Genomic DNA, 18,589 nt, shown 5'->3' on the forward strand with positions numbered 1-18,589 from the left:
GACCGGAAAGGCATAAGGGATTGGCTTCTGGGCTGTAAGGGGTTAAATGTGCTTTTGTTAGTAGTTGGAGATCCCTGTGTCTGATGTTATCTGACTATAGATTAGCTTGCTGTTACTTATTGGAGGTGACCTAAGGGGAGTCTCTTGCATGAGATAGGTATATAAGGTGGGGATGGGCAGGAAGTGATCCTAAATAACCTTTTTCTTTGTGTTTCAAGAAGCAGCTCGCAAATTTCAAATTCAGGATGGAGTCCAGGAATAGAAGAATTCCAAAGAGGTTCTTAGATGATGGGGAGTCGGTTTGGAGAACGAGGGCCATCCAGGATCAAAGGAAGCTGAAGAGGATAAAGAAAGCAAAGGCTTGCCCTGCGACAGGACAGGGAGTACCGGGAGTCAGGCCGGTTAGCGCAGCTGCGCTCTATAATTTCAACACAGATGAGCCTGTAGGTCCAGTCCCAGTAAGTGAGGAGGCCCCCCCAACGCCATCGAGCAGATGGTGGTAGGTACCCCGCCTGCCCTTGGCCCCAACATAGCCAGCGTGAGCCTTAACAGTAATTTGGGCAGCAGTATAGGGGTGCCGGAGTGTTTCCAAGTCTCTCCCAGTTCACCCGGTGTAGATATCCCTGTAGTCCAGCAGAGTAGGGAGACGCAGGGTAGTTACTGCACTAGGACACAATCCAACATGGCGGGAGGGGCAGAGCATAGCTATCACATTCCTGTGTCACACGTCAATGACATCATTACATCTCGATGTTGCACAGATGATGCACGGGCCACGTGCACTCACAATAGAGAGTATGATGAGTACCAGAGAGAGCCGCAATACATTTGCAGTGCACGCTACGGGGGAAGGGCAAATTGTGAAGCGGATTGGCAAGGTAGAGGCCCTAGAAAGAGGAAAGGCAGGCAGAGGGAGCATGGAGGGTGAATGGCAGGAGGGGGGTTTCAAGGAGCTAATTGGGGCTGGCAGTTCCAGGAGAATAGGCAATGTGGTCCCAGTGGGCCAGGCTATTTTTATGAGGACATGTGGGAGCATGGGAGGCTAAGGAGACAGAGGGAGACAAGTTATAGAGAGAGGGTAGGGTATGGTTGAGGCAGGATGAGTATAGGGAGCCTGGGTATATAGAGGCTTATGGGAGGAGTACTAGTAAAGTGAATAGGCCACAGAAGAGGGCAAGGCAGTTAGAGAAGGGCGGGTCCAAGGTGATTAGGGACGTAGATGGCAACATGTCTAAAATGATATAACCTGATGAGGAAGCAATGGACAGGGCAATTCAGGGAGGCAGGAGCGAAGGGGGGGGGGGATAGTGGGAGGGTTGCAAGGGTGCAGTGGAAGGAGAGGGTGCCCTAGAGACCAGTGCAAAAGGAGATGATTAATTATGAAAACATTGTTACTTTGCAGAAAACCAATGTACAAATGGAGCAGGAGGGTAGACCGTTACAGGAGGCAGTAGTCATGGCTGAAGTGCACACTGTGAAAGAGGGATCATCAGCATTGGAAACAGTGCACCAAAAGGATGGAAAGGAACTGACAGCATGAGTATAGTCAGAGGAGGCAGCAGCGAGGAGTGGAGGTGCACAAAAGTTTAAGCAGGGTAAGAGAATTTTATGTAAAAATTTTCAAATGTTTGACAGTTCTTCTGAGGTAGATTCTAAGGACGAGAAAGGTTTGACTGGGGGCAATAAGAGAATCTTAAAGATAGTGAGGAAGATGTATGCCTTCCAGGGTAAAGGGGAGGACAGATTAATAGTGGGAGAAACTGCAGTGAGCGATATAGAGGAGGTAAATGCTAATGATATAACTGGGACACTGCTATTGCCAATGACAACGCACCTAAAGGCAAAAAGTGATAGTTAGGGCGCAGAAAGGATTGTATGTAGATATATTTGACATAACTAGGGAAGCAGTAGCTGATGAATCAAAGAGTAAGAAAGGAAAGCAAACATTTGAAGAATGGATGAAGGGTATGTTAATATATGCCGAGTGCTTGATTACAGTGAAACCAGACAAATTAAGAGGGATGTTGAGGTACATTCACCTAATTGCGGAATGCTATACAACCTATGGGGGTTATGCGTGGAAGGATTATGATGCAGAATTTAGAAGGGGTAACTTGCAATTAGGGGACAAGGTAGAAAGGAATTTGGGGTAAAAATACTGGACATGTACACAAGGCTAATGAAGGTAGCAGATAATCAGAACACAATAGGGAGAAACTTTAGTAAAGGCAACAAGCCAGAAGGAAGGGAGTGCTAGGCATTCAATGAGAAAAGGTGCACTAGGGGCCCCACATGCAAATACAGGCATGTATGTAGGTATTGTGGTGGGGGGCATGCAGGCGCAGATTGCAGAAAGAATAACAATAATAATAGAGCAGGGAGGCATTCCTTTCAAAACCAAGGAAATACAGGAGGTGGTCAAACAATGGGATCTGGCCACAACCCCCCTGAAAGTAGATAAGATAACAGCAGAGTTTCTGCGTTACCCCAACAAAAGCAATAGGGATTTATTGATAGAGGGTTTAAATAAGAAGTGGGGGCAACTCAGGCTAGGAACCTAAAATCAGCGGGGGAGGGGGGGGATTTCCAGAGATTTTAAAAGAAAAAATAGAGAAGGAGGTAGCTATGGGTAGGATGGCTAGGCCATTCAAGGATAAACCTTTTGCAGATATGGTAGTGTCACCATTGGGGGTGGTCCCCAAGAAGGAAAAGGGGAAATATAGAATGATTCATCATTTATCTTACCCTAACAGTAAATCCGTAAACGATGCAATTGACAAAAGGGACGCGGCAGTACAATACCAGTCATTTGACAGTAAAGTAAAGCTGGTAAGAGAGGCAGGAAGAGGGGCTTTAATGGCCAAAATAGACATCAAGTCTGCTTTTAGACTACTAACATTGAATTCAGGCTGTTTTAAGCTTATGGTGTGTAAATTTGACGGTTACTATTATGTTGACAAGTGTTTGCCAATGGGGTGTTAACTATTCCAGAAATTCAGTTCATTCCTACATTGGTTGCATGTGGAAAGACTTGGGTCGCAAGCAGTGGTACATTACTTAGATGATTACATGGTGGTGGGGCCGGCCGGCTCAATAGCATGTGGACACATGAGAGACGGATTGGTAGAAATGTTAGAGGAACTAGGAGTGCCAGTAGCAAAGGACAAGACGGAGGGGCCAAGGGCTTGGCTAATTTTCCTGGAAATAGTTATAGATTCTGTAAAAGAGCAATGCGAACTGCCAGCAGACAAAGTAGAGAAGGCTAGACAGGCAATAGCAGGTGTAATCAAAATAAAAAAGGTGACATTGAGGGAGATGCAGAAACTACAAGGAATACTGAACTTTGCCTGTAATGTAATCCCTGTAGGTAGAATCTTTAAGAGAAGGCTTGAGATAGGCACAAAAGGGGCCAAGAAGCCCAAGCATTTGATTAGGATAAACACGGAGATGAGAGAAGACCTTAGGGTCTGGGAGAAAATTTTAGAAGAGTTCAATGGAGTAAGAATATGGGAGGATGTTGTGGTGGCTGAGGATTTGGAGCTATATATGGATGCAGCTGGTAGTTTTGGTGCTTATTGGCAGAGTAGGTGGTGTCCAGGGGAGTGGCCTGTGAAATGGAAAGAGAAGGAATGGGTGAAGAACCTGGTATTAATAGAGTTATTTCCTATTGTGGTGGCTATTGAGTTATGGGGTAAAAGGTTAGCGAATAAAAAAATAATATGTTGGTCAGATAACAGAGGTGTGGTAGATGTGATTAACAAATTGTCAGCTTCATCCTTACCAGTAATCAGGTACCTACGTTATTTCGTACTACAATGTTTAATGCATAACATCTGTTTTAAAGCTAGGCATATCCCGGGTTATAAGAACACACTGGAAGACGCGCTATAGCATTTTAAATGGGATAAGTTTTGGTCATTGTCTCCCAATGCTAGATGGGAAGGGTAATGTTGCCCTATGTTTATTTGGCAGATTGGCAATGGATAAATGGGATCAAAGAATTATTGGAGAAATCTCTGTCGCCAAGAACTTGGGTAGCTTATAGAAAACATTGGTCGCAGTGGCACTGCTTTAAATCTGATAGTGAATGGGGTGAGGAGGGTACATTTTTGGAATGGCTGATGCAAAAGAATAGAGCAGGGTTAAAAAGAGCGCAGTTAGGGACAATATTGGCAGGAATATCTTATTTTGCACAATTATACGGAGAACTGGACTGGACAAAGAAGTTTATAGTGAGAAAGCTGGTGAAAGCATGGGGGGTAGGCGAAGAAAGGGCGCTAGACAAAATGGAACCCATAACAGAGGATAGGCTGGAGAGGATAGTGGGCGTATTACAAGATGTGTGCTTTAACCAGGACGAGACATTGATATTTATGACTGCTTTTGTGTTTGCATTTCATGGGGCAATGCGGATAGGAGAGTTATTACCTATGAGTAAGAAAGATGGCAAGGGCGGCTAAGAGGAAAAGGATGTACAGATAAGGGATGAAGCATTAATGGTCTTTATTAGGAAATAAAATATGGATACAGTTGGTAGGGGAGTATGGGTTAACATGCGGGCATCACAGGGAAAGGTGTGTCCCGTGGCATGTGGAAGGGAATATGTGACGAGTAAGAGGGACAGTAGTCGTACATTTTTTAGGCACAAGGATGGTTTAGAGGTTACAATTTTCCAGTGTAAAAGGATATTGAATATGGCGTTATTGAAGCTACTTTGGGGAGAGGCCTATTTCGCGCCTCATTCATTTAGAATAGGGGCAGCAACCTCTGCAGCAGGGAAGGGTTGCTCCCCGGAGCAAATACAGACATTAGGGAGATAGAAATGCAAATTTTACATAAGATTAAAATGGGGACAATAAAAAAAAAGGAGGTGAGTTCTCGGGGTATTGTTATGGTTTTAATAACGATGCTAATTTAATTTTGTTTCAGGGAAAGTAATAAGAGTTTGGATCATAGGACATTACTACGTGTTTTGGGCTCAAGCAAGAGCAGCAGCATCATCGCAAGGCGTAAACGTAGATTTTTCACCAAAGGAAGCAAGCATAAGATGGATAGGCAAGAGAAGCATGATGTGGGGAGAGTAAGTCCACACATTACAACATGTTAGACAGAAATAGGGGTGTCCCGACGTGCTAATTATCCACCTCAGGGGAACGACATTGGTGCTTATACGCTTAGAGAATTTGAGGAAAAAATCAGGTAAGTGCTGAAGTGGCTTAGCATAGCATGGTCGACGGTCCAATTAGTATGGTCAAACATAATATCTAGAATTTACTGGAGGAATTCACATACAAAAAGAGCAGGATACAAATCAAGAAGAAAAGTAAACTAGGTGGCGACAAAAACAGTAAGAGAGATAGGTGGTAGAGTAATAGAACTACCATTGATAGCATCAAAAAAGGAGGAACTCTTTAGGTGAGATGGAGTGCATCTGATGGACAAAGGGAATGACCAGCTCTTATTGGACATCAGGACGATGTTACAAGAACTGGTTAAGGTCACAAAAATTAAGTTAAGGTTGACCGAAAGAGAGGGCTCTTTGATGGCGGTGAAATTTAGGTCTGTCACATGGGCGGGGTAGTAGGGGGTGGGAGGATCCCATGGCATACCCAGCCTAGAGGGGTGATCTGGTGGCCTATCTACTGGGCGGGCTATGCCGTGGGTCCTCCTTTTACCCTGCTGCCCTGCCACAGGGGACTGTGGTCCCCCCCTGATGCATGGGCCCTAAAGTTCAGTTTGTGGTTTTATGATGGTGAAATTTTGTTGATGATTTTGAATTGGTTTATTGATAGTGGTGAATTTTACTCACCTAGTGAAGGGAGTGCATACGACCAGAAAGGCATAAGAGATGGGCTTCTGGGCTGTAAGGGATTAAATGCTGTGCTTTTGTTAGTAGTTGGAGTTCCCTATGTCTGGTGTTATCTGACTATAGATTAGCTTTCTGTTAACTATTGGAGGTGACCTAAGGGGAGTGTCTTGCATGAGATTGCTATATATAGTGGGGATGGGCAGGAAGTGATCATAACTAACCTTTTTCTTTGTGTTTCCCACCCTCCCTCCCTAGAATCAGTAAAAGCAGATCAATGGAACAACGCAGAAAGGTCATGAAAGACGGAGGGCATACACGGCATTGTTAAGGGCATCATATTGGCTAGTTGGTCGAGTCTAGTAAGACTGCCCGTGTCCCCCACTAAGGGGAAAAGTACAATGCAGATGAAGGCTGGCAGTTGACTTGTGTGGTCTACGCCAGCTGGAAGATGAGAATATCAGCAACTGTTATATCTGTGGTTATTGGTTTGAGGTGAAATTTAGGTCTGGCACGTGGGCGGGGCAGTAGGGGGGAGGATCCCACGGCATACTCGGCCTGGAAGTGTGATCTGGTGGTCTATCTACTGGGCAGGCTATGCCGTAGATTCTCCTTTTCCCCTGCTGCCCTGCCACAGGGAGCTGTGCCCCGTCCCCGATGCGTGGGCCCTAAAGTTCAATTTGTGGTTTTATGATGGTGCAATTTTGTTGATGATTTTTAATTGGTTTATTGATAATGGCCAATATGGCAAAATTCAATAAACGGGACCTTTCCATGTTTCGCCACAAAAACTATGTCCGCGTGTTTATTTCAGGTAAATAGGGGAATGTGGTTTTAAACAAGTAGGGGTTAAGGTGATTCTTGAGGATGGAAGCAAATAGAAGCCTCTAAGACCTTATAAGCTTGGATATGTTTCTTATGAAGAGCGTGTGGCTGGGAATTTCTTTGTTGGTTTTATACAATCACTTTGTGAAATCAAGACATACATAGGGAAGATAGGGTGATGGGAAGAACAGTGGGTCACAGATGCCATAGTGGGATCTGCAATATAGGGGTAATTGTGAGCTCTATCCTAGTAAAAGGCAGCAAAAATGTCAGCCGAGTCAGAGCAAGATGCAGATAACTGTGAGCACCCCTACAGCAGTGGCAACTCAGTGGATTTTCTCAGTGGTGCTATAGAATTTATTTGTAGCACCTCCGCTGACCACCTCAACAACACTAAACTACACACAAACTCTCTGTGCAGTGTAAGAGTGAGGATGTTACAGGAGGGTATGGTGTGGGGCTACACAGTAAAAGAGACTGGATCTAGGGGGGACAAGAGTTCAGTGTGAGAACAAGACTTTAGGAAGACTAACAAAAGTATGGATGTTCTGAATGTGTGTGGTAAACAGTTATTAGGCTAGTGTGTGTGTTCATCTGTGTTAGTAGTGATATCCATATGTGTAGTATGCTCTATAAATGTGTATGTGTTGCATTGCGTGTTTGCATGTTGAAGTGCGTGTGTTGCGGTATGTGTGTATGTGCTGCCGTGTGTGTATGTGCTGCAGTGTGTTGCTGTATGTGTGAGTGTATGTGTTGCAATGAGTGTGTGTGTGTGTGTGTGTTGCAGTGTGTGTGTTTTAGTGTGTATGAGTATGTGTGTGTATGAATGTGTGTTTATGATTGTGTTGCAGTGTGTGTGTTGCAGTGTGTGTTTTAGTGCATGTGAGTGTGTATGATTGTGTGTGTATGATTTTGTTGCAGTGTGTATGTGTCGTGCATTGTGTAAGAGTTTGTGTTGCAGTTTATGTGTGTTGCAGTATTCGGTACAAGTGCTACAGAAGTCAGATCTCTGCATACATTTTTTAGCAATATCCAAGACCAGAAATTTTAAAGTAGAGACAAGGCAAGCTGTGTGCACTGTCTGAGTGGACTTTAGGTGAAATCATGGTGGCCTGGCTCTGGCAAGCAGACTGGAACTTTGAGTTATGGGGTGGGTTTTATGTTTTGACTAAACATAGCAAATGGAGTGTAGATATCAGGAAATAATTAAATGAAAATTGGATGCACTAGGGCCTATTTATCAAGCTCTGTATGGAGCTTGATGCCCTGTGTTTCACAAAGACCGCTGCTCCATAACCTGTCCGCCTGCTCAGAGCAGGCGGACAGACATCGCCAGAAATCAACCCAATCAAGTACGATCGGGTTGATTGACACCCCCCTGCTTGCAGCCCATTGGCCGCGAGTCTGCAGGGGGCGGCGTTGCACCAGCAGCTCTTGTGAGCTGCTGGTGCAATGCTGAATACGGCGAGCATATTGCTCACCGTATTCAGCGAGGTCTGGCGGATCTGATCCGCACTGTTGGATCAGGTCCGCCAGACTTTCATAAATAGGGGCCACTGTCTGAATTATGAAATAAATAAATTTGGGTTTTATGTCCCTTAAAAGATTAGTCTGCTATATTACTACAACAGTTTGTGTTAGTAGGGTTGTATATACTGTATGGGCCAGATTACAAGTGGAGTGGTATCTAATACTCCAGCTCGCACGCTAACTGCACTAGAAGTAAGCTTTTTGTATGCGTCGGGTAGCGCTTGTATTACAAGTTGAAAGTAAAATGTTTTCGCTGTATACATGTAGCCGGACTGTAGAGTTTGTGTTTTTAAATGTCACCTTTCTTACCGCCAGATTTTTAGATTTCAAACTGCCCCTGCTTTTCAGACATTTGTGAAAGCCCAGAACTGCTGAAAAGAGAGTTGTATCACTCAGACGTAAAGGCAATCAAATATAGAAATGTACGTGGTTAAATGTACACAAAAAAATCCCTAGAATATTTATGGTGACAATGTTTTTTTTTTCAAATCATTAACAGACATGTTTTGGAAAATATTTCTTGAAATAAAAATGAAGCAAACAACAAACAGCTGTACTTCCATATTGTAAATAACATCTCAGAACCATTTTGTAGGAAGAGTAACAATCACTGATTGGAGATTGAATTCTTTATAGCTGATTGGAACCTATAATAAAATGTCTGATTTCTAGTACAATGTTCTCTCACAATGGAAGCATTCACAAAATGGCAGTATTGTTCAGTACATTTGAAGTAGCTATTTTTCTATTATTTTAAGCTAAATGCAAAGTCTTTCATCAGTCGTGCTTTGGATTCAGTTTTGTTTTTATGAGGGCAAACTCTTCAAGTTTTTTTTTTTTAAAATAAAAAATAGACTTTATAAAGAGTTTACAGATCTGTACAGGGAATACAGAAGAAGGAATCTAAATAATTACATGAGAATACAAACAATCTTGTTAATGAATCAAAAGCAGAAACGAAAAAAAAAATGATTGTACTGATATACATACACAGCAAGTAACCTTCCAGCAAGGTAAAGTATGTACAGATGTTCAACTTAAACTTAGTCCATTTTACAGATCAGAATCATAACTTATAGCAAAATAACTTAAAGGGACATGACACCCACATTTTTTCTTTCATGATTTAGAAAGAGAATGCAATTTTAAACATCTTTCTAATTTATTTCTATTATCTAATTTGTTTTATTCTCTTGATATTCTTTGCTGAAAAGCATATCTAGATATGCTCAGTAGCTGCTGATTGGTTGCTGCACATAGAAGCCTAATGTGATTGGCTCACCCATGTGCATTGCTTTTTCTTCAAATAAGGATAGCTAAAAAATGAAGCAAAATAAATAATAGAAGTAAATTTTAATGTTGTTTAAATTTGTATGTTCTATCTGAATCATGAAAGAAAGATTTTGGGTTTAGTGGCCCTTTAAAGGGACACTTAACCCAATATTTTTCTTTAATGATTCAGGCAGACAGAGGGGTAGATTTACAGCATATGCTGTCTGCATTTATCATTGTACCAGCTGTTCTTGTGAACTGCTGGTGCAATGCCACCCTGTGCAGATTCAATTAACCCGATCGTATTCGATCGGGTGGATTTCTGTCCACGGCCTCAGAACAGGCGGACAAGTTATGGAGCAGTGGTCTTTAGACCACTGCTTCATAATTTTTGTTTCCGGCGAGCCTGAAGGCTCACGCGGAAACAGGGGCATTAAGCTCCATACAGAGCTTGATAAATCGGCCCCAGAGCCTGCAATTTTAAGCAACTTTCTAATTTACTCCTATTAACAATTGTTCTTCATTCTCTTGCTATCTTTATTTAAAAAGCAGCAAAGTAAAGCTTAAGAGCCGGCCTATTTTTGGTTAAGAACCTGGGTTATGCTTGCTTATTGGTTTGCTTAATGTAGCCACCAATAAGCAAGCACTAATCCAGGGTGCTGAACCTAAAATGGGCCGGCACCTAAGCTTTAAATTCCTGCTTTTTAAATAAATATAGCAAGAGAACAAAGAAAAATTGATAGTAGGAGTAAATTAGAAAGTTGCTTAAAATTGCATGATCATAATTGAGTCCCGACTCTGCGAAATGAAATGTTACATTGCTAAACTGTGGGCAAACTCATACAACAAATGTCCCTTTAAATGTACAATAGCAAATGTAAGTTGTGTATCTTTTCATCAAATAGTTACACCAATATCCAATGGAAATGCTTGATGTTCATAAAAATATAAAGTTTAATAAGTTAACCAATAAATAAAAAAGTAGCATATCTTTAAGGAATGGTCCCCTAATTTAAATTTAAAAAGTGAAGTTAAAAGTCTCACATTATGATATTTTGTTTGTTTGTTTGTTTGTTTGCGCATATATCTGGAAATGCAGGAGATCATATTTATGAGATTACAACTTTTAAAGAAAGCAGAACAGCTTCTATGTGCTTTGAAAAGTAGGGAGAAGAGATATAGGGGCATATCCGTACGGAGTTTGAAGCCCCATTTTTCTGGCGAGCCTTCAGGCTCACCAGAAACACCAGTTATGAAGCAGTGGTCTAAAGACCGCTGCTCCATAACCTGTCCGCCTGCTCTGAGGAGGCGGACAGACATCGCCGCAATTCAACCCGATCGAGTACGATCGGGTTGATTGACACCCTCCTGCTAACGGCGTTTGGCCACAAATCTGCAGGGGGCAGTGTTGCACCAGCAGTTCACAAGAGCTGCTGGTACAATGCTGAATATGGAGCGCGTATCGCTCTCCACATTCAGCAAGGTTTGTCGGACCTGATCCGCACTGTCGGATCAGATCCGACAGACCTTTGTTAAATCGGCCCCAATATGTATTTACACAGAATAAGAACAGCAGGTAAGGTGTAGTGATGTTTGGGGACAAAAACACTTAGGGGTTATGGTAGATGGAAAGTTTCAATTTGAGTCAAAGAACAACTTTGCAAAGACCATCATAGAACAGATTTTATTTTTCTTAACGCTATGCATTTCTTCAGACTTCTTACCCTTGTCTAGTCATTTACTGAGTGACCAAGAGGTAATTTATTAGACACTTTTCTTACTCAAAGTTTGCACTATTGGCTTTAAAACCCAGAAAATGAATTTCATGATTTGGAGCATACAATTTTAAACAAATTTCCACTTTACTTCTGTTATTTAATCTGCTTTGTTCTGTTGGTATCGTTTGTTGAAAAGCAGACCTAGATAGGCTCAGGAGCTTGGAGCAAGCTGCTGATTGGTCACTTCACATATATACCTCTTATCATTGGCTTACCAATGTGATCAGCTAGCTCTTAGTTGTGCATTGTTGCTCCTTCAATAAAGGATACCAGAAGAATGAAGCAACCCCGAAAATAGAAGTAAATTGGAAAGTTGTTTGGAATTGTATGGTCTATCCCAACCATGAAAACAAAAATTGTGTTTTATATACCTTTAACATATCCCTTTATTTTAGCTATCTATTGTCAATATTCTAGTTGTTATTTTGTAACCCACCTCACTGATCACTTCTCATTCCTCTGTCTGGTATTTTCATTTAAACATGAATTTACAACATCTTATATCTCCAGAAAAACATAAATATCGCACAATCCTAGTACTTTGGAACCTGTCCACCTGTAATTACCATTTCACAAAGCTGCCTCACATGACTTAAGAGTTTTCATGTACATTGCTGCCCCCTGCTACTGCAAAACCAATTGTGCATGAGCAGGACATGCCATATGCCCCGAACTAGCGAGTGTCGGGGCAGTTTTTGTGGCCACAGGCTTATGCGAGCCTGGTTTGCATAGCCAAAAAAAGCTCTGAATGCAGCATCATAAATCTACCCCTTTGTCTAAAAGCTTGCATTGTGCTTGGGTATAGACTTAGAAAGGTTAACATAGTTTCCAAGATGATGGTGAAGGATCAGTATAACAAGCAGTTTGCTCTGCACTTCTAATATAAGGACTGTGTAAAGGTAATGTTACATTGTGATATCCCTACTATTATATCTGAGGTGCGGAAGCAGAAAGCCACTGAAGATGGGAGGCTGTGATTTGTTTTAGCCGAAGGGTCTGGAGCAGTGATCAGTTGGAGGTAGGGAGGGACATCAAGAGGAGACAATTTGGTGCTTTTATGGACTACTGAATCCCCAATAAATTGTAGAAGCCAATAGAAGTCACGTAGCAGGGGAGAGACTTGAGCAATATGGTCAGTGGTTGAAGCTTTATGAGACTGGCAAGATAGAAATGAACATTTATTGTCAGACACAATGACAGTTTGGTCATCAAGCCCTATATGTTTAACTCCTGTCACTGGGTTAGACAAATTCTAAAATGATTAGAGAATATGCAGATATGCTGGTCTTTACAGAGTTTCTAGCCATAGCCCTATGTGGAGTTGATTGGCAGTACAGTGGCTGCCTAGCGTTGGCAGTTGGGTCAATTCCAGTCCATTAGAAGAGCCCATGAAAATTTAAGGTCATTCAAATAATTTCAAAAATGTATCTTTTTTTTTGTCAATGAATTAATAAATAAATAAATAAATATTATATAATAAATATTATATATATATATATATTTATGTATCTATGTATCTCTATATTAAGGCTCTTTGCTGCTTTTTTCCCCCTAACACCTGAGACCTCTTATCTTTGAGCTCTTATAACTTTTTGCGCAATATTTTTTAAAATAATTTTTACTATATAGTGTTATTATGAGTGTAACTGTACCTTGTAATGTATTTTTAATGTATTTTGTGCAACTTTTTTTGTGTCTCGTAACAGTTAACCAGAGCTTAGAAGTCACACTAACCTGACAGGCGTTAAATTTGATTGCGCTCAAGTGAACGCAGTTACTTTTTAAAGAGCAGCGAAAAACACCTTATTGCTTGTATGCAACAGTTAGCGATCCACATATAATCTAGCCCTAAATTGGCAAAGAAGAGCTAGTTTGTAGGCGAGCTCATATCTACTACACATGTGCATTCGTTTTGTTACAAACATTTGTTTCATTTTCGTAAAAAGAATATCTGAACGAATGCACTAATTTAAAGAAAACTAATATGAAAATTGTTAGTATATATTTGTAATAGTAAATATTTGTTTCCTTTAAATTAGCTTTAAAATGCACTATGCTTACCTATAGGGTCAAGATTAGCGTGGCTCCCCCAGCGCTCTATAGGTAAGTGGTAGCCTATGGGTGACACTGTCACCGGCAGCAAAGGAACATTTATGTAAATGTTACCGAATATTCAGTATTCCTTTCGTTTTAAAAACTAATACAGAATAGTGCATCAAACAAATATTCTGAAAACTAATAAAGTCTATTAATTATAACTATTCCAGGTGTAAAGGCCACCTATTTTTGCATTATTTTGTTACTAAATTGTTTTATGTGATAAAAATTACACATGAAATTCTCAAATATATGTACATATTTATACCAGTTTTGAATCATGAGTAATCAGTACATTGCATAGCTCATTTTAAATAACGTAGGCTCAAGATAGAGTATTTTACAACAATTGTATGATCTTTATGATTTTAGTACACAGAGTGTAAATTATGACTGCACAATCCTGCTTAGGTTTACATTAGAAAATGCCCTGAATACACAACAATGGTACTACCCAGTTAGTTGATAAACAGCTTACTAAAGTACATTTAATAGGATTTGTGCCTATAACCACACACGTCCTCTGCTGGTGCAGCTTTCGTAATATGGAATCTTATTTATGTGATGTTGTATACTTAGCCAAAGGCCTTGTGTGTCTCTCCTTGCTAAGCCTGATCCCTACTACAGTGTGAATAACAGACATCTGCTAGTCTGACCTTAGTCTGCCCCCCCACATCACCCCATTCCTATGTCCCTCCTCTGATTGCAAGAGCAAAGGGACAATGCAGTGTCATGGAGTCATGAGATCTATTCTGCCCCCCACTGGGGTATTCATGGGAAGTATTGTATGCAGAGTCAAAAGATGTGGCAGAAGGAGGCTTTCTGATATCAACACTTTGAGAATAATCTGGGAGGAGGGAAGGAAAGAAAAAAAATCTTCATTTTTTAACTCCTAAGCAGTTAGTGTCTGGGACATAAAAACAGGTCAAATAAGAAACAAACATTAGTACTATTATTATTATTTACTAAGCACCTCTATATTCTGTAGCTCTGAAATGACTTGCAATGTATACTTTTTACTGCCTTATAACCTTAGTTCCAATTTCATTTCCGAGCTACTGAAATACTGTTTCATGGATCAGTCGCCTATTTTTAGACTGCAACAATTCCCTACAACTATTTATATTATGCTACTTTCTATTAAAACACAAAACAAAACCATATAAAAAAATAACCATGGTTAATAGATATACAGTATTTTCTCTAGCTTATTTAAAGTCAATGCTAAGCAAAAAGCAATCTGTATTTTATATTCTCCATTGTGGTCTACTTATTGCACATTTACAAACATATTTTTGGCCCCAAAAGCAGTTTTTATTTTGGTCTCTTTTGCACTGATCAGGGCTTTATGTTTTCTGAAGAAGAGATAAACTATTACATGGGGTACAATGATCAAAACTTTGCTGGGCAAGATGGGAAAAGCCACATTGACACTCACAGGGGCTTTTCACTCACAGGGGCTTCCCTCATGAAATTATCTATAAAAAGGGGTTGTTCCTGCGAGTGGCGAGATATCTCCCATAGAAGGCAATGGAGCTTGCTGGTAATAGCAACTTTGCTGGGGAGAGTGAAGTTAGCAGGGTGCCAATATAAATCAGATTATTCTCCATTTATTATATGGTATCTTATAATTGCCTCTATTTTCATATACATGTGTTTTTCTAGTAGGGTAATAAGTGTTTTGTGTATTTTGACACAATCTCCCCACCTTTTAGTTTACTAGGAAAAACAGTGAGCTCTGCAAGGGAAAATGTTATTTAAAATGCCAGATCTGGAGGAGAAATTTCAGCTACGCCTATGGAACTCCCCTGTTCAGCCCACTATTATTGTTTGTGTGAGTTGCAATAAGTTAAAAGTAAATGCGTTTTCTCGAGCGCAAACTAAATTTGCACTTGTCAGGTTAGCACAACTAAGGATCACGCATAATTTAAAAAAAATAAAAAAATATGCACCAAGCACAACATAAATACATTTAAATACACTGTTACACTCATATATATGGACTATCTGATAAATTATTATCAGAATATAGTAAACAGAAAGAGAAGCAACAATTCAGTGACTTGTTCTATGTCCCGCTTACCACCTGGTAGTAGCCTCTTTTAGCCCTATTATACTTTTCACAGAGGAAAACTTTCCTGAAGAATATCAGTCTGATCCCACCTAAAAAGTCAGTCCAGCCCTGAAATACCAGGCAATTCTCCTGTGAACAAGGGGAAGGGCAACCCCAGACAATCGTTTTGGCCTCTTGATGAGTCAGAGTTCTGATCCCTGCAGGATCCACACCAGCCTCTCTGGGACCAGTGGAAAACCATAAAATTGAAAACTACATTAGAGGAAAAAAGTGAGCAAAATAATTAAAGTAAATTGCTAAGTATTTTTTACTGCACATAATGAAACTTTTTATGGGGAATTAAATTGTGAGCTTAACATCCTTTTAGCTCTTTGATGAAATAATAATATCTATGTTGTTACTTCATTGAAAATTCCAATAAAAATGTCTAGTATAAACAGCTTAATTACATTTTATTAACAGCTTTTACAATATCTGCACAGAATTTTTTTTATATATCTCACATTCATATCCTTAGCTGGTAAATGGCTCTGACATTTCTGTTATGATTATATGATAAATATGTAGCCACATGCGTGCCATTTTTTCCTGCGAGTTTGCCCTCTGCCACTGTGATCAAGCCGCCTTTTTCTGAGCTGCCCTTTATGCGTATTAACTGCAGCCGGTGTGTCCTTTCGTACCTCTGTGCAAATATTTGCGTACCATTGTCTGCGCTAACAATTCATAGTAATTCCCAGTAATTGCATTTCATGACTAAGACTGTGAGCCGCTGCAGATATAACCTGCCAGCAATTAGGATCTGAAGTATCTGCTTCATAAGAGTCACCTATGGTAATCAGTCTTGTGTTTAACTGGGAAATTACAGGTTAGAAAACCGTACAGTCATTTCATTGCAAGGCTCTGTAATGGCTGGAACAGCTGGTAGACAGGGAACTTCATCTGAAAAGCTTGTTTGCGGAGTAAAACCTAATGTTAATTCCAGGCTTGGCATTGAGTTTAAGAATGAGAAATTATATTTAATTGCATATAACAAGTCTCGATTTGCAGGTGCTGAGATACAGACACATTACCTAGGTGGTATCGGAAATGTAGCATTACTGCACAAAGTGATGCATTGTAGCCCAGTAAGAAAGAAGGCATCTACAGTAATGCAATTTGTTCTCATGTATGGTGGACCTGTAGCCACACAGAAAGGTAAGCTAAAGGGACATGAAACCTACATTTTTTCTTTCATGATTTAGAAAGAGCATGCAGTTTTAAACAACTTTCTAATTTACTTCTATTATCTAATTTGCTTCATTCTCTTGATATTCTTAGCTGAAAAGCATATCTAGATAGGCTCAGTAGCTGCTGATTGGTTGCTGCACATAGATGCCTCCTGTGATTGTCTCTCCCATGTGCATTGCTCTTTCTTCAACAAAGGATATCTAAAACATAAAACAAATTAGATAATAGAAGTAAATTGGAAAGTTGTTTAAAATTGTATTCTCTATCTGAATCATGAAAGAAAAAATTTGGGTTTAGTTTCCCTTTAAACAATATATTACTATTTAAAAGATTTGTTTAAAGAAAGATACTATTTAAGACTAGACATATGCATTCAGATTAGGACAAAATGCAACAAAAAAAATGTTGCTGTATCCTTTGCATTCATTTGAAAATGCAGAACAAATGATCCTTTAAGAAAATTAAAGGGACATGAAACACAACATTTTTCTTTCATGATTCAGATAGAGCATACAATTTTAAACAACCTTTCAATTTACTTCTTTTATCTAATGAGCTTCGTTGTCTTGGTATCCTTTGCTGAAAAGCAAACCTAGCTAGGCTCAGAAGTTGGGAGCAAACTGCTGATTGGTGGCTGTTATATATATATAATTTGTGATTGGCTTACTGATGTTTTCACCTAGTTCCAAGTGATGCATTGCTGCTCCTTCAATAAAAGATTCAAAGTAAACATGATAACTACCATCCAAAGCCACAAGACCCTTAAATATCATCCACATTCGATTTCTCAGACTTCTTAATAAGAATCTCGCAATTCAAACATCCCAACTAAACACCAAACTTTGCCTTATGAGAAGAGACTCATCCTGTGGTGCAGCAACGATATAACAACCATCACAGAAGCATCTCACCAGCCAAATTTTAGCCCACAGGTAAACTACAACTTCCCTGACAACCAACCAACCAACCCTTATAAAGTCTCTATAATGAAGCCACTGTAAAAAAATAATTGAAATAGACAATGTGGATTATTATTATTTAGTGACAGTGTTTTATGTGTTAATATACAACTGTTACTCCCTACAGCTGGTTGCTATGATCAAATGCCAAGAAGCTTTACCACTATAATGCTGCTACCTATATTATATAGGCGCTAATGTTATTGCCTATTAACCCTAAGCACAAGTTATTTGGCCTAGGCAACCATTACCTGATGTATAGCGTACAGAAATATGTGTGAAATATATTCCACATATACTAATATTATTGATACTTACATTTAACTGTTTCTCAGAGGGGCTGGGCTGTGCGGTACTGCTATCACAATTGGGATTGTTTCCCCATTTCTACTTGAAGTATATATTTCCCTCCTAGTCCCTTCGTATAGTGGTTTCAGGCCATATTACCCTTTTGCAGTTAGTATTATTGATTTAGAGGTCCACGTACCGCTGTACTACATACATTAGGTTTATAGCGTATAGTTTTGTTAACCACTACATAATTTTTTATGGTTTAGGGGCTAACCCCAGATATTTTATCTATTAATTATTAAAAGTTAATTTTTAATTATCTTATGTCTCTGTTTTATGTTGTTACTACCTTTTTATGTAATCTATACTAAGCGAGTGCTCTTTAGGGTGTATCTTTCCTTTACATATATACTGACAATTTATTTACACTGAGCACCCTCCTTAATCTTTCTTTTTTTGGGGATAGATTTTGGTAATTCAGTCTGACACACATTACCTATATCAACCCTTATAAAAGTCTCTATAATGAAGCCACTGTTAAAAAAAAAAAAAAAATGAAATAGACAATGTGGTTTATTATTATTTAGTGACAGTGTTTTATGTGTTGATATTCAACTGTTACTCCCTACAGCTGGTTGCTATGATCAAATGCCAAGAAGCTTTACCACTATAATGCTGCTACCTATATTATATAGGTGCCAATGTTATTGCCTATTAACCCTAAGCACAA

The sequence above is a fragment of the Bombina bombina genome, chromosome 3, assembly GCF_027579735.1.
Source record: "Bombina bombina isolate aBomBom1 chromosome 3, aBomBom1.pri, whole genome shotgun sequence".
Lineage (NCBI taxonomy): Eukaryota > Metazoa > Chordata > Amphibia > Anura > Bombinatoridae > Bombina > Bombina bombina.